Raw genomic sequence first — 22,709 nt, forward strand, 5'->3', positions numbered from 1 at the left:
TGTACTAGCAAGGCGCATTGCCATCACCTAGATTGAGGTTATGGCTCCCACAGTGGAACTATGGATTAGAAATGTTTCAGAATGAGCAGAGGCTGAGGAGACACATATGAATCGAGTTAGAACTGTTGACAAACTTCCTGCTGATTTAGAAATATGGGGGATTCTCTGCCAATAGTTCTTGGACCTGGGGAGTAAGGGGGAGGGCGCTTCCTCTGGTAGTGAGGGCTAATCATGGTGGAAATACGAGACTATGTCGGTGGGACGGAACTGGATGTTGCTGCTCTGGAATGCTGCTCATGATGTTATAATGTGTTGTGAATTCCCATCTCGTATCCGATTGTTATAATTAGGCAATTAATGTAGGCAATGTATGGCCCAGTTGTGTTTGTATACTTCCTTGTTACGTTGCTGCTGATTTTACTTTTCTTTGTTGCTGTCACTTTTTATATAAAATGACAAATAAAGTTGTTTTTTCTTAAACTATAACCTACCACAAACTCACCTTATTGGAAAGGGTCCCCGATCTGGATTACTTGGCATTTACTTAGCCCCAAATGCTTCTTGTGTTAAAGACTAAAGGGGTTAGTCTTAAAGGGCTACAAGAGGCTAATGCCACCCTGAAATTTGCTAGAAGGCTGGACACCTACTGCAATTTCACTATCTTAATGGGGAATACATATCACTGGCTCAGTTAGCCATTTCTACAATGTCAGGCATTTGGGATTATGCTAATTTACAAAGTTAAAAGTGGCTGAGAAATATTTTAACTAGTGCTGAGACTCCCATGGAGCACCGAGTTTGTTTTGTTGGCCCTACAATTAGGGCTAAACTGCCATGCCATGCTTGTACTTTGACCAAATCTTACACCGTGCTATGCTGTGTTTTGCCACAAACTTTAAATAAAATTGGTCATTAAAAAAAGAAAAATTAGGGCTAAATCCTTTATTATTACTGTCCCACCTTTAGTCAAATACAGTATTAGGACCTTAAAGGGCATCGCTTCAAGATATCATAACAATCAGGAATTCAAATAGATTTCCCTGGTTTTCAAATATATATGTATCCATAGAGTATTTATGTCTTTAGCATTATTAGAATAATCCAGCTGCTATCACCACATTAATCCATCAAAAAAGTTTAACTGGGAATACACAGAATATAGTACACAAGAAGGATAATTTGGCAGCCTCATTGAGGAATGTCTAAGTTTTAAAAGTTTATCTTGCTTCGACTGGTGTTTGGGCAATTTTTTTTTTCTGATTGAACAATTAGCAAAGTACACGTCTTAAACAGTACAACTTAAATAAGCGATTGCATACAATAAGAAACTTGGTCATCATCAACATAGCAACTTTGATTCATACAGGTTTATGTTCGCCACCAGTATCTTCGCATGTCCGTTATACGGTATCATTTGGTTCTAGGGAACAATAGTATTTGGCCACCAAGTATTTCCTCCAGGGCGGTCCTCCCACAGGCCCCCTTACAGGTGTCTCGTGTGTTGTGTTTGTTGTGTGTCGCCTCCCAACTCCAGCCCAAAATGTTGTCTCCTCAGGCCCCAAATCCTGTGGAATTTTTGGGGATACCCCCTGCTACGATACATGATTTGCTCAGCTGTCATGTATGAGTCCATTCCCCTCGTCCACTCCTGAATTGTAGGTTTTTCAAGGTATTTGGGCAATGTTAACCACAGTTTGCAAAGTCTTGGAGTTTGGATTGGGTATTTTACATTTTACATTTTGCAACTCATACTATACAATGACATCAAAAAGAGGCATTTATTAAGAGCAAGTTGTCGAATTAGAAGCACACGTTTCATTGGGTCACTGGTTTTTGTATTTTTAGAATATCTTTTTACGATCTATTGTACTCATTTATTTTTTTACCCTTTTTTTGTGGGGCTAAATGTTTAATGGGAATCAAACTTGAAATTTCTCGTTTATCGAAATTGACAATAACACTGAGCCATACCTACACCCTAACATACAACTTAACCCGAACAATTACAATAAAGCTAACCCAAGTCCCTTCCTTAAGTCTATGACAATGTACATTTTTGTTTATATAACTGCCATCGCTAGGCATACGATTTCCTTAACCCTCAGAAATGGCAAGTATAGAACTGGTCCAGAACTGCTAAAAAGAACCCCAAACTCCACCCACAATCGGCCAGCACCACCCCCTCACCCCCACAGAGGAGAACTGTCAAACATCCATCTCCCTTTCCTGCCTGCCGTAAGCCTATCGAAACATGACGTGAAAGGCACCCTAAGGAGCTCTAGCCTCGTGACAGCACTGTGGTTTTGACAGTTCTCAAGTAGATCAATCCACCAGAGATTGCTATTGACAGATGCCAGAAGCCCAAGACCTGCTAACAACATTGGACAGCCGTAGGCCAGACATATATAAACCAGTGAATTGCCTGTGCAAAAGGCCTACCAGTATGTAGCCAACTAAGACTTATCAACTGCTCAAGAACTGCCAACCTAAGCTGTTTATCGGTCAGTTTACCGATAGCCAGATAAGAAAACTGCCAACATGAGAGAACCATCAGTCTGGGAAATTTCAATACAATACAGACCACTGGTCTAAGATATGCTAATGATAAAAAAGCCCATTAGCCACATCAAACATACCACCAATACCATACTATCCATCAGAGACAACGGATGCTAATCAGTGCGAGAATTTCCCTACACTACATTATTCAGCCTGGGAATTTTCTGAAAGCTGGCCATCAGTCTTAAAAAAAATTTGATTAGCTCATCAGAATGAGAACTGACACGGATGATCGCAAGACCAAACGCTAACAGTAGAAGGTGGCTTTAGGTTAGAAAACCGCCAACGCCAGAAGAACATGAGCTTGAGGAAAACGTAAGCAGAATTATTGAGAACTGCAACAACCAAGCATTGATCAGCTATAATTGCAATTTATGACTGCCATCTACCTTTGAACTACCACCAGCACAAGCTTGCTAGCCAGTAAAATTGTCAGTGCCAGATAGCCATGACAACCTTCTGCTCAACAGCTGCCAATCACAGGTGGACACCAGTGCAAGAGCCTAAGGAACTGCGATTGCAAGACTACTATTATCCCAAAACAGGTCATGTCAGATTCCTAATCTCTTAAGGGCTTCAGGATGGTATACAACTGCCAATTATGCAGGCTTAACCCTTTCCTTGCTCCCGCCGCACAACAGCCCTCGCGAACACTACCTTGGTAGTGCTGCGCACGTCCGTTGGCTGACGCGGCCATGCCCACACAATAGAACGCCCCGCACTGCGGCGAAATTATCGCTGCGGTAAACAGGTTAAACGTTGTCATTTTTCAACATACACATGGGGGCGAGTAGTGTTTTAACTCACTGACTGCACGTGGAGGAGGTTGGATGACAGCACTGAAGTAACATTTTTAGGTCTCGCCTGAGCCAGCGCATGTGCTACTCTGCGAGACATTTAGTAACTGGATTTTCAAAGTGCTACCAGAAGCTTTTGCTGGCCTCAAGAGTGCAGTTATGCGTGCGTGCACAGCTGCCATCTGGCTTTCTGTAATGGCTCAGTGAATAATGATCCCCCACCCTTGCTCGCTGCTCTCACTCTCACTACCCCCTCCCTTCTCCCCCTCCCTCCTCTTCAGCTTCATTTGCCTCTTCTATCGCTTTGATTAAACATTCAGAATCCTTTGTTGGGTTTTCTGTACCGACAGCCTTTCCGAGCCCGAACATAATTTGCCATAAGTGTAAATAACACCATCTCCTAGCCAATAACACACGAATACCATCTCCCCGGATTTTCATCCTGTTTTGAGCTACTTGAAAAACAGAGAGCCAATCAGAAAGTGAGTTCATGCTGACTGTCCGGCTACTGGGCGGTTCAGCCAAACCTACTATTGTGTCAGGGTATGCTCAGACGTGAGTCACTTGCTCACTTTGCCACTGGATTCAAGCAAGCCCGGCTGAAGACGGCTTTAATGCCAGAAACCGGTCCTCGGAAGCTTGTTTCCGGTCCAAGGAAGGCATGGCTTGGCAGTTCGGGCTGGACTGTTCCCATGAGGCACAGGGTCAGACTGATTTGCATATAGCCATGTCTGAACTGGGGTGGCAGAGTGGGCTAAAGAACGGTGATGGATCAAACCCAGATCTTTTGACTGGGTGTGAGTGTTTGATTGGTTCAGATGCTCCGTCCATCACCACCCCCTTTTGTACCACTGGAAGCTGTACCATCATGCGAAGGCCTGTGATCGGTTGTACGCTTTTGTCATTCAAGAGAATGGACCGCCCAGGTTAAGAGGGCAAACATTTAGAATCCTGTTTGCCCGTTTCTTGATCCTGTAACTTGTAGGCTAGCTGTGTGCATCAAGGGAGCGCCTGCTCAAATTCAACGTCCCTCTCCAACAGGCTGGGAAATTTTTAACATTTGTCACAGAGTCGAGATGCGTTCGCGAACTTAAATTTGCTCAGCGAAATGTACCCCTTTGCCAACACGAACGGGCAAAAAGCATCTGATATCAGAGCGAACAGGCAGAAGCAATGGATCCTAGAGATGCACCTTCTTCTGTAACGACCCGGTGTACTTCTATTGAACACCTTTTCAGTGTTTATTTCACGTGGGTTATCTACAGTGCATTTTTTCATCCCAAATTTACATTATATACTGCGGCGAGTGCTTTACGTTTGATGATTTTCTTTTGTGCATTGCAGAGGAAGGACCGTAAGATTTTCAAAGCTTTTAATTGTCACAGGGCCGTCGCTCTTTCAGGCGCGCGCGCACGCGCAGTGTGGCAAGCTTTAAAGAGACCCCGCTACTTTAAGCGCGTCGCTCAGCCCCTTCCCCACCACAGAGTGCGTCTCTCAGCCGCGCGTCTTTTTCTCTTTCCCTTTCGGGTGACTCTTCAAAGCTAGTTTCCCCACGTGTATTCTCTCCTTCTTTCCCAGCCCCTATTGCTCTCAGCCTTCCCCATTTGTATCTCCAGTGTCCCCTTATCGATCACTTTGCCTGCTCTCCCACACGTTGCCTGTCTGTGTCCTTCTAAATGTCTGCATCCCCAGCTTCCTAGGGTTTCTTCCTCTCGCCTCACCTCTATCCGTATATTTGTGTCTTCCGTGCCCACCTCCAGCCTCTCCAGTTTTACTGTTTCCCCATAATTTTCACTGTGTTCTCAAGTCTTCTGCGTATCCATCTTCTTCACCTCCCATGCCTGTCTCTCCAGTTTCATTCTGCCCCCAGAACCAGTCTCCGCCACCCCTATCCACGTGTCTACTGCTCCTCCGCATGCCTCGTCTATCCAGTGTTCTCTTCTCACCCAATCCATCCTGTCTGTTTCTCCCTCCTCGCCATCCCATGTGTACATCTCTCATTTCCTCTCGCACTTCAACGTCACCCCGTCTTGTCTCTTCATCCACCTGTTCATCTTTCTAGTCCTCCTTCTCTGTTCATGCTCACCCTTCTCTCGCTCCCTTTTACTGTCCCTTTTTCATATCTCACCCCATATCTCTTTCCTCTCACCCTACTCAGCCCTGTTTTAGCTTTACGCTTTTATCTATGCCAGGCTCCCCAAGCCGCTGTTTGTTCCCCTCATCTCTACTTGTTCACCCATCACTTCACCCGTCACTGTATTTACACACCACACCCTCCACTATCTTATTGTCTCTCTCCTTCCCTCTTTCTTCCCTCTCTAATTCTTGCTGGACTTAATTAACTCTCGTATTTTACTATTTTTGAGCCTCTTTTTCTCTCACCCCTTTATCTGATTCGCTTTCAACCCCCTTAAATCAATCTTCCCTTCTTTCTCTCTCTGTATCCCGACCTACCCTTTAAAATCTGTACACCCTTTCTCACTTTTTTCCCACCCTCTCTGAATTTTTAGGTTTCACCTAGCCGTAGCACTGCGCAGCAGTGCTCGCGCAGGGTGAAATCTTATGATCCTACAGTGTGGGGCTTTGTCCCGCCTTCTCTTCCATTGGCTAGCTCCATAAATGGAGGCTAGCCATTGGAAGAGATGGTTGTCAATTACTCTTTTCCCCGTCACGACGCGATTCGGGGGCGTTTGTCTCTTTTTTGAAGTCCCGCCCCCACACCCTCCCTCTCGCCGAGTTGTCCATGTTCTCTATCCTGTGCCTTGTTTATCCCCCGCCCGCCCTCCCGTTGTCCGTGCCTTCTCCCTCCTGCCCACTGTCCGTGCCTCCTCCCTCCCGCCCACTGTCCGTGGCCTTGTTTTTATTGAAAGTGCTGTTACTCTCCCATTAAAACCATTGGTCCTTTTCGGAGAAGTGCATGTACTCGCCCTTCAAAATTAAAGAAGTGGCGATACCGAGTGCCTGTCTATTTAAAGCGCTGATAAAAGACTCGAAATATGGCAGTACTTCCTGCCGACTATGATAAATAGCAAAACCTCAACCACAAGTTTCAGTTTCAATTGAAAGCGCAGCGGTTTTACAAAAGTCTGCATTATATTATATACTATGAGCATTTAATGCCACAATATAAATGTTCTTTACACCGCAGCGTCGTGACGTAAGGTATTATCGTATGGAAGGTAAGAGCAGAGAGTGAAAGGGGCAGGGCAGTGGGTGTGGAATGGGAGTGGCTGTGGGAGGAAATCGCACAGCAAGTGAAAGCATCACTTCCTCCCGGTACCTTAAATCCCTCCTCTCCAAGCTCCATGGCCGCCGCGTGACACGGGCTTGCAAGAGCTGCAGCAGCAGGAGAGAAAGAACCCAAAGGAAAGGGAGGGGAAATCAAAAAGCAAAATAAAGTATAAAATTATAAGGGGAAAAAAAAAGATAAGTAACACCGCGCCCCTCCCTTGTCCGCCGCTCTCCTTTGCCTCTCTCTGTCCTCCTGCTTCCCGCGAGAAACAATGCCTAACATCGTGCTGTTCAGCGGCAGCTCCCACCAGGACCTCTCGCAGAAGGTGGCCGACCGGCTCGGCCTGAAACTGGGCAAGGTGGTGACCAAGAAGTTCAGCAACCAGGAGACCAGGTGAGCAGCGCGAGCGGGCTTGTTGACGTGAATGCCTCGCGCCCGGGGTGACTGCTCTTGGGAGGGCGGGAATGGCTGGTGAGGGTGCTGCTTGCCATGCTGTCTCCACGTTCCTTGAAGTAAGCCACCCGAGGGAGGCAGTGCACACTTCATGGGTGAGAATTTGAAGAACACAAAATAACAGATGGTCAAGAAGAGCGTTTCGGTCTGGGCACGCGAGGGCGCAACATGCGCATGATGGGTGACTATTTTTCCATGTAGGGGTCTTTGGCACAGCTAACTTCAAATCTTTTGTTTTGATCTAGCTCACGAAACGTCGGTGCTTATTGAAGTGCGAGGGTCACTGATCTATGCTGACTTGAACTTTTTTTGGGTTATGTCTTCTAAGCCACCCATAAAATTCCAAAGATCGTGACATTTCTGGTGGCTTAGGCAGTTGTTTTAACAAACTAGGAAAAAACAGTTTGACACAAATGCATCTTCTCCGTTATGAATTCCAGGACCAACACTTGGGTGTGTGTGGGTGAAGCCCTGTGTTGCCATTCTCTTGCTAAGCGTGGTGGTTGTGTACTGCTTTAAGCTTGGCGCATGCAGGAAGTAAGGCACTTTGTGGTGTGTATGTAGTTTGAGGGCAGAGAGTTGTAATATACCTCGCGTGCAACATCTAACTAGCCCCAGAATGCTTTCTCCCCTGACCTTCGGTGTACCGTGAAGGGCCGGCGCGAACTGGACCTCTAAGTTCCCCTCTAGTCATGCTCCCGCCATTGCTTGTTTCGACCTTTTAAAATGTGCCATCGATGATGCACTTAGCACGATCGCCGTGAGCGGCAGCGCCTGGGGCCTTAGTTCTTATGACGTTTATTTGTCGAGGTGAATATAAAAATATTGTCTTTGGAGTTTTTTGCTTTCGGCGCGAGTTACCTCCATCAGTCAGGCGGTACATGAAAGACCCAGGCATATTTGCCATGGTGTGGATAGGGTTGCCCAAAAGCTTACCGATGCTGGACGCCCCTCCCCTTTCCGATTTCCCAGCTTGGAGTTAAAACCTTGTTGGCGGCCAACCCTCCCCCACTTAATGCTGGACATGCCACGCGTTCTGGCCAGATCCCTTTACTGTTGCTCCTTTTTACTTCAAAAACAGACTTTTCCTTAGATTTTTGCTGACTGTGTTGGTATCCGTGAAATAAAACGCTATACCACAAACCATTATTAGCACAAAATGCAACTTTAAAAAGGTTTGTTACATCATATGCCAAGTAATTCCTATGGAAATACACTAACCTAATTAATCAAACTAATGCATGAAAAATTCTGATCTCCGCTGTCCTTAAACTACCCCAAAGTATAAATATTACTTATTATATTATACTCTGGGTGTGTGTGTGGCTCTGGGTGTGTGTGTGTGTGTGGCTCTGGGTGGGTGTGTGTGGCTCTGTGTGTGTGTGTGTGTGTGTGGCTCTGGGTGTGTGTGTGTGTGTGTGTGGCTCTGGGTGTGTGTGTGGCTCTGGGTGTGTGTGTGGCTCTGGGTGTGTGTGTGGCTCTGGGTGTGTGGGTGTGTGTGGCTCTGGGTTTGTGTGTGTGTGTGGCTCTGGCTGTGTGTGTGTGGCTCTGGGTGTGTGTTTGGGGGGGCTCTGGGTGTGTGTGTGTGTGTGTGTGTGTGGCTCTGGGTGTGTGTGGGGGGCTTGTGTGGGGGGCTCTGGGTGTGTGTGGGGGGCTCTGGGTGTGTGTGGGGGGCTCTGGGTGTGTGTGGGGGGCTCTGGGTGTGTGTGTGGGGGGGCTCTGGGTGTGTGTGTGGGGGGGCTCTGGGTGGGTGTGTGTGGGGGGGGCTCTGGGTGGGTGTGTGTGGGGGGGCTCTGGGTGGGTGTGTGTGGGGGGGGCTCTGTGTGTGTGTGTGTGGGGGGGGCTCTGGGTGTGTGTGTGGGGGGGGGGGCTCGGTGTGTGTGGGGGGGGCTCTGGGTGTGTGTGGGGGGGGGCTCTGGGTGTGTGTGGGGGGGGGCTCTGGGTGTGTGTGGGGGGGGGGCTCTGGGTGTGTGGGGGCTCTGGGTGTGTGTGTGGGGGGGGCTCCGGGTGTGTGGGGCTCTGGGTGTGTCTGGGTGTGTGTGTGTGTGTGTGTGTGTGTGTGTGTGTGTGTGTGTGTGTGTGTGTGTGTGTGTGTGTGTGTGTGTGTGTCTGGCTCTGGGTGTGGCTGGCTCTGGGTGTGTGTGGCTCTGGGGGTGTGTGTGTGTGGCTCTGGGTGTGTGTGTGTGTGGCTCTGGGTGTGTGTGTGTGTGGCTCTGGGTGTGTGTGTGTGTGGCTCTGGGTGTGTGTGTGTGTGGCTCTGGGTGTGTGTGTGTGTGGCTCTGGGTGTGTGTGTGTGTGGCTCTGGGTGTGTGTGTGTGTGTGGCTCTGGGTGTGTGTGTGTGTGTGGCTCTGGGTGTGTGTGTGTGTGTGGCTCTGGGTGTGTGTGTGTGGCTCTGGGTGTGTGTGTGTGGCTCTGGGTGTGTGTGTGTGTGGCTCTGGGTGTGTGTGTGTGGCTCTGGGTGTGTGTGTGTGTGTGTGGTAGTAATTGCTGTCTGCTGAGCTCGTCCGTAGGGTACAATAGGTCTCACATTTGCGAGAGATTAAGCTATTGGCAATGTAAATGACAATGCCATTTATTTATCTGTTTTCAAAACCAACACATAAATACAAATGTTGTCATTTACAATGCCAATAGCTCTAACTTTTCCAAAGGTGAAACCGTTGCATTGTAAATGCTTGTTCTATATCCTTTCTCGCTCCAACCTTTATTATCTGGTCACCATTTCACTCTCTTTCTCTCTCTCTCTCTCTCCACCCTCTCTATTTTTTTTTCTCTCTCGCAACACGCTTTATTCTATGTACACATTTTATATCTCTCTCCACCCTCTGTAATTCTCTCTCTCTCCTCCTTTGCTCCACCCTTTATTCTCTGTACACCCTTTCTCTCTTTTTCTCTCTGTACACCCTCATTTTTTTCTATCCTCTCTTGCTTCACCCTTTATTCTATGTGTACCCTTTCTTTCTCCACCCTCTATTGTTTCTCTCTCCTCTCTCGCAACACGCTTTATTCTATGTACACATTTTCTATCTCTCTCCACCCTCTCTAATTCTCTCTCTCTCCTCTGTTGCTCCACCCTTTATTCTCCGCACACACTTGCTCTCTTTTTCTTTCTCTCCACCCTTTCTAATTGGGCATTATATCTTAATTCTCTCTCTCTCACTCGACAATACCACAGCATTACTCAGCATCACAATAGCATCACTCAGCACAACCACAGCATCAGAGACAGCGCAGCATCACTCAGAGCAGCACCGCAGCATCACTCAGAGCAGCACCGCAGCATCACTCAGAGCAGCATCACACAGAGCAGCACCTCTGCATCACTCAGAGCAGCGCCGCCACGGCATCACTCAGAGCACCGCCGCCACGGCATCACTCAGAGCACCGCCGCCACGGCATCACTCAGAGCACCGCCACGGCATCACTCTGCACCGCCACGGCATCAGTCAGCACCACCACAGCATCAGTCAGCACCACCACAGCATCAGTCAGCACCACCACAATATCAGTCAGCACCACCACAGCATCAGTCAGCACCACCACAGCATCATTCATATCACCACTGCATCACTCAACACTACTAGAGCATCACTCCAGCAGAAGGTGGAGATGGCTCTGACATGGAAGACAGAAGTTGTACACAAAGTGACTGCATGAACAAACAGAAGTGGGAAGAATGTCTGTTAGCCGATAATGAGATGGTTTCGCTTAAAGAGTACATAGTACAAGGCTGGCCAGAAAATAAGGGTAGAATTACGGGATCATTGTCCAAGTACTGGGAGGTCAGACTCTAGTTAAGTGCACATGACAGTACAGTTTACAGAGGGGAGAAAATTATTCCCCCCAGAGAAACTTAGAATTACAAGAATTGGCATAGCCAATAGGTCTCGCTTTTGGGAACTTATAAGTGTTTAGCCATGCAACAGTTGATGTTGTTGCACCAAGGATATTGTGCTGCATAACTAAATACTTATAAGGTCATAAAAGGGAGACCTATTGGCTACGCAAATGCTTGCTTATAACAGCAGCATGTGTGACTTTGAGCTTGGTGTTGTTCGTAATCATGTATTTTTTTTAATGATTTTTTAATCATAGTGACCCCTGGGGAAGGGCAGTTTCGCCCAAAATGCATTGGGTCTAGCATTTCCCATTTGAGTCATGAAAAACAGTAAATCTCCTTGTATTTTGAAGAAACGCCTGAAGAGCACCATGGAAGTTATTGTTGGAATGAGTAAATTATGGAAAATGAATGAATGGATGGAACTTGATTATACATGGATGAAATAAAGATTAAACCAGAATAATGTTTTTGAACTCTGTTGAACTGACAATTTATTGGCTGTGCACCTGGGCTTGGGGGACCTTACTTGGCTCCTATTTTCACAGATACAACTGCCAATGCCAGCCCGTTTATCGGTTTTGAGACGTGATAGATCACCACTTTAGTTGCAGACACATAATACATAAATATCTCATTCATTTATTCTGAGGGCTGATCGGTCTAAGAGTTGGAAACATCAGATGGCAACCCACAAGGCCAAAAATGGCTAATACCAGAGGGTCAGACAACAGCCAAAAAATGCGTAACAGCATAAATTCATTAGCCAGAAAACTGCCACATTAACTTCTGCCACCCCAGGATGCTCAGTCTGCAGACTGTCATGGTCAGCACAAGTACTTTTACACACTCAACAGAGACAACAAGCAATCACAGGATAGCAGGCAGAGACTCGCCAAACCCATAGATCCATCGTTCTTTTAACTGCCAACAGAATAGGCATCAGTCTGAAAACTGCTTAAGCTACAAGTTCACAAGTACAAGAACTGTCGATGAAGGAAGTCTTTTGCTCCTCAAGAGTCAAAACTAGATTATAACATACCAAAGGTTATATTTTAAAGAAATAAAAGTATTACATTACCGTCCTAATTCAAAAGCATTTAACTCTTCCTCCCATCCAGACAGTAGGTAATGAAACTTAATTTCACAAAAGTTGTTCTTAGCAAGGGAAACAGTGTAGTTGGGGGTGCCTCTTCAACGGTAATCCATAGATATTAGCCCATGATGCAATCCAAACATTCCCAATAACTGCCCACAATACTACGGTAGGCTTTGCTAGTGTCACTGCCGTTTTACAAACATGTCAACCAACATTCATTTGACAAGAGCCCAGCATCTGAATACGTCTCTTGACATTGTCACCCACTCCAAAACAGCAGAGTACAGTCTACCATAAGTCCAACACCTACCCATCTCCTCCCACAATTACCGACCCAAATCCAATAATGTCAGTTTCACGTGACCAAAGTCCCAGAAGCTACTTTCCAAGGGCAGCCGTATCCTACAAAATGCATACAAAACCACACTTCTTCAGTAGCCCAACAACTCCTACCCCATCCCATCTAAGATACAGCCCCCACAACTACAAGTTTCAACTTTATACACTAGCTCACCACTTGCCCTGCCAAGCACCCAAAAAAGTGCATCGCAGAGCTGTTATTTCGTTCAGTAGTCTGCAGCTCCTACTCAGTAAATATTACGTGTAAACCAAAGAGTAACTAAAACTGGCGTAGAAGTTGTTCATTGTTATCTATATCCTTTACACAGTAAACTTCGGAAACAATACAAAACTAGCAAGGTACATTTTTGCAAACGATGGGATCCCTCTATCCCGGGACACCTTATCAGCCAGCCATTTCAGGGCACATTCCTGGTGAATGCTAAGGAATCCAGGCGCTACGGTATCTCCCTCCCCTGCCTTTCGCAAGCATGACATTTCTTGACTGTCACCTTAACCCCTACAACAACATCGAAACCCCAAGCGTATGGCTGCGACCAGTTTCCAGGAGCTGCCATCCTTCTCCCTAGCACATAGATGTTGCACCCTGTACAGATCTGCACGTCCTCATAGGCCTTTCGTGCCCTCACCCCTTAGGCAGTGCATCCACCACTTTCCGCACGCCCAGTATCTCCATCAACCCCCCTTTCTCCTCTCTCCTGCCTCCATTACCTGGATCCAGTGGCAGCCGCTTCCTCCTCGCGCCGCTATCAAGACCTGGGAGCGCAGGCCCGGGGCGGGTCCCCGGCCTCGCCTGGCTCCTTAAGCCGCCTACCGATGCCCTTCTGACGGCAGCCTCCTCACGCGAGACTCGGGGCGTCCGTAGGCCGCGGGTCCCCGGCCTTTCCTGTGTCGATGCGTCCTGACGGGGGCGGGGTGGTCACCCGCGAGGTCTCCGGGGTGAAGGGGAGGGGAGTCGAAGGAGAAGTCTGTGTTTTTTGGTCCCCGTCGAAGCGGGGTAGGAGGGGGGGCCGAAGCCCCCAGGACACGGAAATTGAAACAAATGTAAAACCTCAGAAATTAAATCGTTTTCCCCAAAATAGTAAAAATAAAAATGTTTAAAAAAACGATATTAAAATATTCCCTTCGGAGACCGCTGAGGGGAGGGGGTCCGGTCGCTCGGGCTGCGGGGAGGGGGGGGCGTGGGGGGGGTGTTCCAGAACCTTCCTCCGCCTTGATCCAGATCGGTTCGGTTCAGATTATTGGTGCTTGTGGTATAATTAGTGTAAACACAATAGTGAAACCCCGCGCCCTCTCGCGAGACTCACACGCGCACTTTTTTTTTGTAATCCTCTTCACTCTCTCAGTGAGGCTGCAGTGGCTTCCCCCCTCCCCTAGCGGCGTGAACGAGGGCGCGACGCAGGGCCAAAGGGGAGCGCGCGACACGTTGCCCTGCTCTGTGGCTAGTGCTCGCGCAAAACCTATCTATGTGGCTGGCGCACCCTGCTCCCTCTGTTGTCGCGTGCACTCCCCAAGAAACAGAGTGGGTCTTGCGGTGCAGTCAGGGACATTATCAAGATTGGAAGGGGGCGCGCGCACGCCACAGCTGGGGCTCAGAGAAGAGTATGCAACTCCCAGTAGTACTGATCCTCGCGCCCTCGTGCGCCATATCCAATCACAGGGCAGCCTGCAGAGGAGTTTTTCCCTCGTTTTGGCCTAAGGCACACAGCTGACGTTTTGCACCTTGCACTGTAGCGCTCCTCCTTAATGGAGAGAGCATCTCGTGAGTTACAAGTTATGCTATTTGGTTTTGCAAGACATGAGGTGCCGGCAGTGAGATGTTATCAGCAGAAAAGAAGAAATATTTTGATCTGCATAGTTACGGTGGTGAGAAAATATTTGAGTGATAAGGCAAAGATGGAGAATATAATAGATATCCCAATTAGCCCAAGTCATTTATTTTCTAGTTGCCTGAATATATACACTGGGCAAAGTTTACTCATATTTGCTCCTGTGCGCAGTCCTCGGGCTAGTTAAATATAATGGGGCTTATTTACATGCCCATTGCGTCACTATTAACATGGGAAAAGTGGCGCAAGGGGCTTGTAAATCTGCCCCATGCCCCAATGAGTCTAGTGTTGGGGTAGCCACATGGCATAGTTGCCAACAGTTGAAAAAAAATCCCGGGACACTTTGCAGCACAGGGCTGCTGCAGATAGAAAGTTCTTGTTTGCATACCAGTTTGTAATAAAGAGGAACAGTTTCTGCTACAATATTACCTGGGACAGTCTCCAACTTGTCGGGACTGTCCCTGCTCAAACGGGACAGTTGGCAACTATGAGATGGGGCCAGTGCCCCATCTGTAATTACCGCCCGACCCCCTTCCTTGTATCCAACCACTAGAAAACAGGCTCAGCAAGCAAAAACAAACACTGCCTCTCAACCCGGGAATAGGGATATTCTATTTACATTTTATGCCATGTCAAATTACGTCATTCATGATATCATTGAATGACAACGATAATACAATATTCATTTACATCACAGAGTTACTGAGTGCACATGTATGGAGCTATAGCATGGACATAGCAAAAGTCTTGGAAGAAATTTTAATTGTGCATGTTGAAAGTTATATATTGTGCACTGATGATAAATCACTAAAGTAGTGTTCCAAGTTAAACAACGTAAATGCTAAGGCCACCTGATGTGGGTTGTAGAGTTAGGATTGAAAGTAGGTTGTGGCCTAAAGACAAACACGGTTTAAAAAATCATTGAGGAAAACTAAAGCTGCTGTTGACAATAGGTTATCCAGCAGTGGATATCGGTTGTATGTTTCTACCACACTACCCCAACCACATGTGGCTGAACAATACAGTCTTAACAACGACGGCGTCTTAACCACCCATTCCTGTACCAAGCATGCCTTTACAACAAATTTAGTTATAATGAGATATTTGGTAAATATATATGCGAGGTTAAGGTTCTGCCCTAGCCCTGATCTATCCCCTAAAACCTAGCCACTTTACCTGACTTACGACCCCAGCCCTAAAAGCACTCCATGCCACCCTGCTTTGAATCCTAAAAGCAGTCCCCAGCCCCAAGGCTTTTAAGTGTGCCGGGTCTTGCCAGTGCTGAGCACTGGTAGCCTTTTAAAGGGGGCCTCGAAATGGGTTTCTATCGGGCTCTGTTTTGTGCCCTGGCACAGGCGGTCCATTTTCTTCCAGAATGCAGTGACAGTAGGCACTTTGATGTGTGCCTGCTCACACTGCTCATTTCTCACTAGTGGAGAAGTTACGTCATGACATCATGCCAGGTGAACTTTCTAGGGGAAGGGAAATCCTTTAAAGAGAGCCATTTTCTCTCTGGATTTCCCTTCTCTTTTTGAAACTCAGGAGCAGCAACATTGTCTTAGTGTGACCAGGGCTTTAAGTCAAAGCTTTTTCAATATTATATACAAGCCATAGTTGCTGTTTGTTTATCTTATGCAACTATCAACCATTGACAAAGCCAATAGTCGTCAATAGTCGTTACTTGTTGTAGGTATGATGTTTCTTGTAGTAGCGTATATCTGGATGCATTGACAGAAACAGCAAAATACAAGTCGGACGGCACACTATGCTAAGCACAGATTTTTTGCTTAGGTGTTTGTAAGCCATGCCCTTAATTACATTGACCACGCCCCTTTGAGAGACCCCCAGTTTTTTCATCCGACTTAAAGCCCTGCCCAGTCCTAAATATGAAGCCTACCCCATCCCTTAAAAGAACCCAGCCCCGCCGTGCCCTGAGCCCCAAAAACCCAGCCCCCATATATGAATCTGACCCCATCCCTAAGCCATAAATCCTTCACCCCAGAATTCGACCCTGTGCCCTACACCTTCATCATATACCTAAAAAACACCCCTGCCCCCGCCCCAAGCCCTGATCCCGACCCTAAGCTGTAAAAAGTACCCTATCCCCTGTCCCAACGATCCAGCCCCCACCCTGAGCCCTAAAAACTGCCTCCCAGTAAAAAAAAAGTAAAAATACGTACTCGTCAAGTTCCTCGTCCCGGCAGGGACTCACGACCCTCCGCCCAGATCTCCTCTGCCCAAGATCCAGAGCGCTAACTACCACGCATGTCTAAACCACGTCTATGCGTGGTAAAGGCATAGGCATGGTTTAGGTGTCTGTGGTTACGCCTGCATTGTTCTTACTGCATAGTTTAGGGTGTTTCCCGTGGATATCTAGCCCGTGCCCATGTCAAATATTTTCAATATACTAACATACACACATACTGTGTAACAAGGACGTTATAAGATGTATGTTTATTTCCTTAATTTTGCTGAAGATTTTGATGCATTGCAGATTGTAGAATAATATACAATGTATGGGTGTCACACTTAGACATCTTTTATCTTATATTGGTGTTGTAAGCATGGATCTAAGGTTGTATGTCATTGTGCCCATCTCAGCAACGTATTTAGTGTATTTTACTAAACCACAGAGGGTTGTCCATAAGGCCTCACAAATGATGTCTTTTGAGTGGCAAATATATCTCTGGCCATCTCTTGACTTAAAATTCAAGGGCATGTGAAGTCTTTTAACCCCTTAGATGCTCATGACGGAATGGTTCCGTCATGAGCATCGGTGCCCCTGTGCTCATGACGGAACCATTTCGTCATGAGGACAGGGGCACAAAATCCCTCTGCTGCAGACAGCAGAGGCATTTGCTTAATTCCCCCAAAGCCTCGGGAGCTGGGGAAGAGCTTCCCCAGCTCCCGAGGCCCCCTCCCTGGTGTCTGTGCAATGACAATCAGAGCGCACTGTCGTCATTGCACAGAAACCGAAACTGAAATGAACCATTTGGCTCATTTCAGTTTCACTTTCTATGTGCTCAGGGGGCTATCTCACCCCTGGGCACGTATAAAGACGGGAGAGGTATTATTGGAAAGGGAGAATCTCCCCTTTCCAATGGTACCCCTCCTTAGTGGATCTAGTGGGTGGATCCCCAAGCAGGAATCCACCCACTAGACACCTGAGAGGGGGGAGCGGCCCCTTGGGCAAGGGCCTTTGCTCCCCCCAATTACATTTGGCATAATTTAGTCTTTTTGCCCCCGCTGGAGGGCAGATGGGGGCAGTTATTTATAACTCAATTTAGTGTCAAGAGCAGGTCTCTGCAGGATCTTTAAACAACACATAGCAGGCATGTTTCTTTTGGCAACCCTACTTTATATTTCTTTTCATTAAATGCATTCTCACACTACAGCAGTAAGTGTAAAAATACAAATGTAAGGAATAGGCAGAGTGGGGGGCCCAGGGGGTACTGGAACCATAAAAAAACTAAACTTTGGTAATCAGTTAACAAAGGCATGTAAATATGCTAATGGTCTTTAAAGACCTGTGAAAAACTCGGGCTGGAGATAAGACTCCAGACACTGCCCAGCCGAGGCTCCAGGAGCGCGAGCTGGGCTGAGACACAGGATGGGGGAGGAGGGCGGGCTGAAGCCCTGGAGGCCAGGGCAGAAGTGACACTGTGAAGGCGCGACCCCCTTTGCATCTCTCCACGGCCCCCCTGAGGGTCGAGCCCCACAGTTTGAAGATCCCTGATCTACAGGAACACTATCAGCGTCACGACCAACACCGAAGACACACTCACCGCTGCACTTCCAGAACCACACCGACCCCCAGACCACCCTCAGAGGAACGCTCATCTACAGACCCCCGGGCCCACGGACACAATTCAGCGAAACCATCGCCGACTTCATTAGCCCACACGCCCTAGCCTCATCAGAGTACATCCTCCTAGGGGACCTGAACGTCCACCTCGAGAAAAACAACGACAACAACACCGCCACCCGGCTCGACAACCTCGACACCTCGGACTCAAGCAACTAGTGGACATGCCCACCCACCTCGCCGGCCACACGCTCGACCCCATCTTCTCCGCCAGCAACCACGTCTCCTTCAGCCACTCCACCAGACCACACTGGACCGACCACAGCTGCATCCACATCACCTTCAAGAAAACCACCTCCCACCACCAGACGCTACAGATCCCCCGCAGATGCTGGAGCAAAGTCACCACAGACCAGCTGACCACATCGCTGAGCCTGAACCCACCTGTCAACACCCCCGACGCCAACGACACAGCACACAATCTCGCACAGTGGATCGCCAACTGCACCGACAGACCTCGCTCCTCTGAAGAAGCCCCCAGGCAAGACGAGCAACAGAAAAACCTCCTGGTTCACAGACGCCCTCAAAATCGCAAAGAAATCATGCCGAACCCTCGAAAAAGCTTGGCGCCACAAACGGACATCAGAAAACATGACAGCCCTCAAGAACGCCACCCGCGAATACCACCAGACAATCCGCACCACCAAAAGGACATCATTCAAAGAGCGTCTGGACAACAACGCCCACAACAGCAAGGAACTCTTCAGCATCGTCTAGGAGTTCTCCAACCCCAACGCGAGCAAGAACGACATCACACCGTCGCAAGACCTCTGCAAGACAGCTTCGGACCCCAGACTCCGCCTCCAACCACCAAACCAACGACCACCAGCCTCAGCGCATGGACCCCCGTCAGCACTGAAGACACCACCCGCGTCATGAACACCATCCACTCCGGCTCCCCCTCCGACCCATGCCCTCATCATATCTTCAACAAAGCCGACACCATCATCGCACCCCACATCCGGAACGTCATTAACAGCTCCTTCACATCAGCCACCTTCCCGGGAAGCTGGAAACACGCAGAAATCAACGCCCTTCTGAAAAAACCAACAGCGGACCCCAAAGACCTCAAGAACTTCCGCCCCATCTCTCTTCTCCCCTTCCCGGCTAAAGTCATCGAGAAGACCGTCAATAAACAGCTGACTGCATTCCTCGAAGAAAACAGCTCGCTTGACCCATCCCAGTCCGGATTTCGAGCCAACCACAGCACCGAGACCGCTCTCATCGCAGCCACTGATGACATTAGGACCCTGATGGACAACGGAGACACAGCCGCTCTCATCCTCCTGGACCTCTCGGCGGCCTTCGACACCGTCTGCCACCGTACACTAATAACCCGCCTCTACAACACTGGGATCCAAGGAAAGGCCCTGGACTGGATCACATCGTTCCTCAGCGAGTCTGCCTCCCTCCCTTCCGCTCCAAGGCCACCAAGATCATCTGCTACCCCAGGGCTCCTCATTCAGCCCAACTCTCTTCAATATCTACATGAGCCCCCTCGCCACCATCGCCCGCAAACACAACATCAACATCATCTCCTACGCCGACGACACCCAACTCATACTCTCCCTCATCAAAGACCCTCTCACCGCCAAAGCCAACTTCCAGGACGGAATGGAAGAGGTCACAGAATGGATGAGGCACAGCCGCCTGAAGCTCAACTCAGACAAGACGGAGGTCCTCATCCTCAGACAATCCCCTTCCGCCTGTGACGACTCCTGGTGGCCCACGTCGCTGGGCACCCCACCGACACCCACTGACCACGCACGCAACCTGGGATTCATCCTCGACTCCTCTCTCACGATGACAAAGCAAGTCAACGCAGTCCCGTCCTCGTGATTCAACACCCTGCGCATGCTCCGAAAGATCTTCCGGTGGATCCCCACCGAAACCAGAAAGACGGTCACCCAGGCCCTCGTCACAAGCGGACTGGACTACGGGAACGCCCTATACGCAGGAACCACAGCCAAACTTCAGAAACGCCTTGAGCGCATACAGAACGTCTCCGCACGACTCATCCTCGACATCCCCCGCCACAGCCACATATCCACTCACCTGAGAAACCTGCACTGGCTCCCTGTCAGCAAGAGGATCACGTTCAGGCTGCTCACCCACGCACACAAAGCGCTCCACAACATGGGCCCCGAATACCTCAACAACCGCATTTCGTTCCACACCCCCACCCGCCAACTCCTCTCCTTCAGCCTCGCCCTCGTCCCACGGATTCGCAGAACCACCACGGGAGGAAGATCGTTCTCCTACCTTGCAGCGAAGACATGGAATGCCCTCCCCACACACCTACGACTGACCCAGGACCATCTCACCTTCAGGAAACACCTCAAGACCTGGCTATTCGAGCAGTAGCAGCACCCCCCCTTCTCCTCAGCGCCTTGAGACCCTCACGGGTGAGTAGCGCGCTCTACAAATGTATTGATTGATTGATTGATTGACTTTTCCCCTCAAATTTCTGTGTGGGAAAGTTCTGGAATCTACGTGGATCCACAAATTTCCTCCCATCCAGCCTTCCCCCAGGTCTCCCAATAAAAACGATACCTCACTCACGAGGGTGGGTCAAGTGCCCGTGACAGGCAAGGGCCCAAAACCTATAGAGGCGACATCAAAATGACCTATCACAAAAAAACCTGGTTTTGCAAGGGTGGACACCTGGGTTTTTGTCCCCGGGCTCGGCGGCCATCTTGGGAAACTACCAAAGCCACACATTTCTGAAAACTAGACACCAGGGGGAGTCCAGCGAGGTATGGCTTACGTGGATCCCCCAAAGTTTTCCTACCCAGAATCCCCTGCAAACCTCAAATTTAGCTGAAAAAAGCACTTTTGTCCATACATTTTTGCGTGGAATCACTGTGCCGGCAGAAATGTCCTACCAACCTGCATTTCCCTTGTTCTCCCAGGTAAAATGATACCTCACTTGTGTGGGTGGGCCAAAGGTCTGTGATTAGGAAGAGCCCAAAACATAGGGATTTAGAGTATAGCACAGAGAATTCTAAGGGCTACATTTTTTTTTAAAAATGCGTTTTTAGCCAATTCTGCTTTGGACACCCACACAAGTGAGGTATAATTTTACTCGGGAGAACAAGGGGAATGCTGGGTGATAGGACATTTGTGCCAGCATGGTGATTCCACGCAAAAATATGTAGAAAATATGTTTTTTTCAGCGAAATTTGAGGTTTTCAGGGGATTCTGGGTAGGGAAACGTTGGGGGATCCACGCAAGGGTGTCTAGTTTTCAGAAACGTGTGTATTTGGTAGCTTCTCCTAGATGGCGGCGAGCCCGGGGCCAAAAAACCAGGTGCCCCCCCACCAAAACCAGGTAGTTTTGTTATAGGTAAGTTTGAAGTCTCCACAATACGATTTGGGACGTATCCTGTTTCAGCCACTTTGCCTACCCACACAAGTGAGGTACCATTTTTATCGGGAGACCGGGGAGGACGCTGGGTTGAAGGAAATATGTGGATCCACAGAGATTCCAGAACTTTCCCATTCAGAAATTTGAGAAAAAAGTGAATTCTTTCTGCTAAATTTGAGGTTTGCAGGGGATTCTGGGTAGGAAAACATTGGGGGACCAACGCAAGTCATACCTTGCTAGACTCCCCCGAGTGTCTAGTTTTCAGAAATGTGTGGGTCTGGTAGGTTTCCCAAGATGGCCCTTGAGCCCGGGGACAAAAACCCAGGTGACCCCCCTTGCAAAACCAGGTTGTTTTGTGATAGGTCATTTTGATGTCGCCTCAATAGGTTTTGGGCCCTTGCGGGTACTTGACCCACCCACGCAAAGTGAGGTATCATTTTTATCGAAAGACCTGGGGGAACGCTAGGTTGGATGAAATTTGTGGATCCACATAGATTCCAGAACTTTCCCACACAGAAATTTGAGAAAAAAGTGATTTTTTCAGCTAAATGTGCGGTTTGCAGGGGATTCTGGGTAGGAAAACGTTAGGGAACCCACGCATGCCATACCTCAATGGATCCCACCGGGTGTCTAGTTTTCATAAATGTGTGGGTTTGGTAGGTTTCCCTAGATGGCAGCCGAGCCCGGGGCCAAAAACTCATGAGACACCCCTTGCAAAACCAGGTTGTTTTGTGATAGGTAATTTTGATGTCGCCTCAATAGGTTTTGGGTCCTTGCCTGTCACAGGTCCTTGACCCACCCACGCAAGTGAGGTAACATTTTCTCAGAAGACTTTGGGGAACTCGGGGTGGGTGGAAATGTGTGGATCCACGCAGATTTCAGAACTTTTCACCACAGAAATGTGAAGAAATTGTGTTTTTTTGGACAATTCTTTAAGTTTATAAGCAATTCTGGGTAACAGAACCTGGTGAGAGGCAGTCAAGTCACCCATCCTGGATTCCCCTGGGTGTCTAGTTCTCAAACATGTATAGGTTTGCTAGGTTTTCTTAGGTGCCCGCAGAGCCAGTGTTCAAAAACTACAGCTAGGTACTTTGCCAAAAAAGGGTCATTTTTCACTGTGAAATTGTGGTATCTCTAAGTTGCGCTTTGTGCCGTTTCCTGTCGTGGCCTATTGGCCTACCCACACAAGTGAGGTACCATTTTTATCGGAAGACTTTGGAAAACACGGGATGGGTGGAAATATGTGGATCCACGCAGATTCCAGAACTTTCCACCACAGAAATGTGAGGATAATGTGTTTTTTTTACAAT

The 22,709-nt window shown here is 48.3% G+C and overlaps 1 protein-coding gene across 2 annotated transcripts in view; it reads right to left on the reverse strand.

The window, feature by feature from the left end:
• The window catches only part of TLK2 (tousled like kinase 2), a 1,564,653-nt gene extending 1,550,640 nt beyond the window's left edge, over window positions 1–14,013 (reverse strand). Inside the window, exon 1 of one of the 2 annotated variants that reach the window (XM_078645098.1) lies at window positions 13,051–14,013. The gene's annotated coding sequence lies outside the window, so the exon portion shown is untranslated. The remainder of the gene's footprint in view (window positions 1–13,050) is intronic. The other variant, XM_078645097.1, reaches the window with a different exon arrangement.
• Window positions 14,014–22,709: the final 8,696 nt, after the last annotated feature.

This window comes from Lissotriton helveticus, chromosome 5_1 (genome assembly GCF_964261635.1).
Source record: "Lissotriton helveticus chromosome 5_1, aLisHel1.1, whole genome shotgun sequence".
Classification (NCBI taxonomy): Eukaryota; Metazoa; Chordata; class Amphibia; order Caudata; family Salamandridae; genus Lissotriton; species Lissotriton helveticus.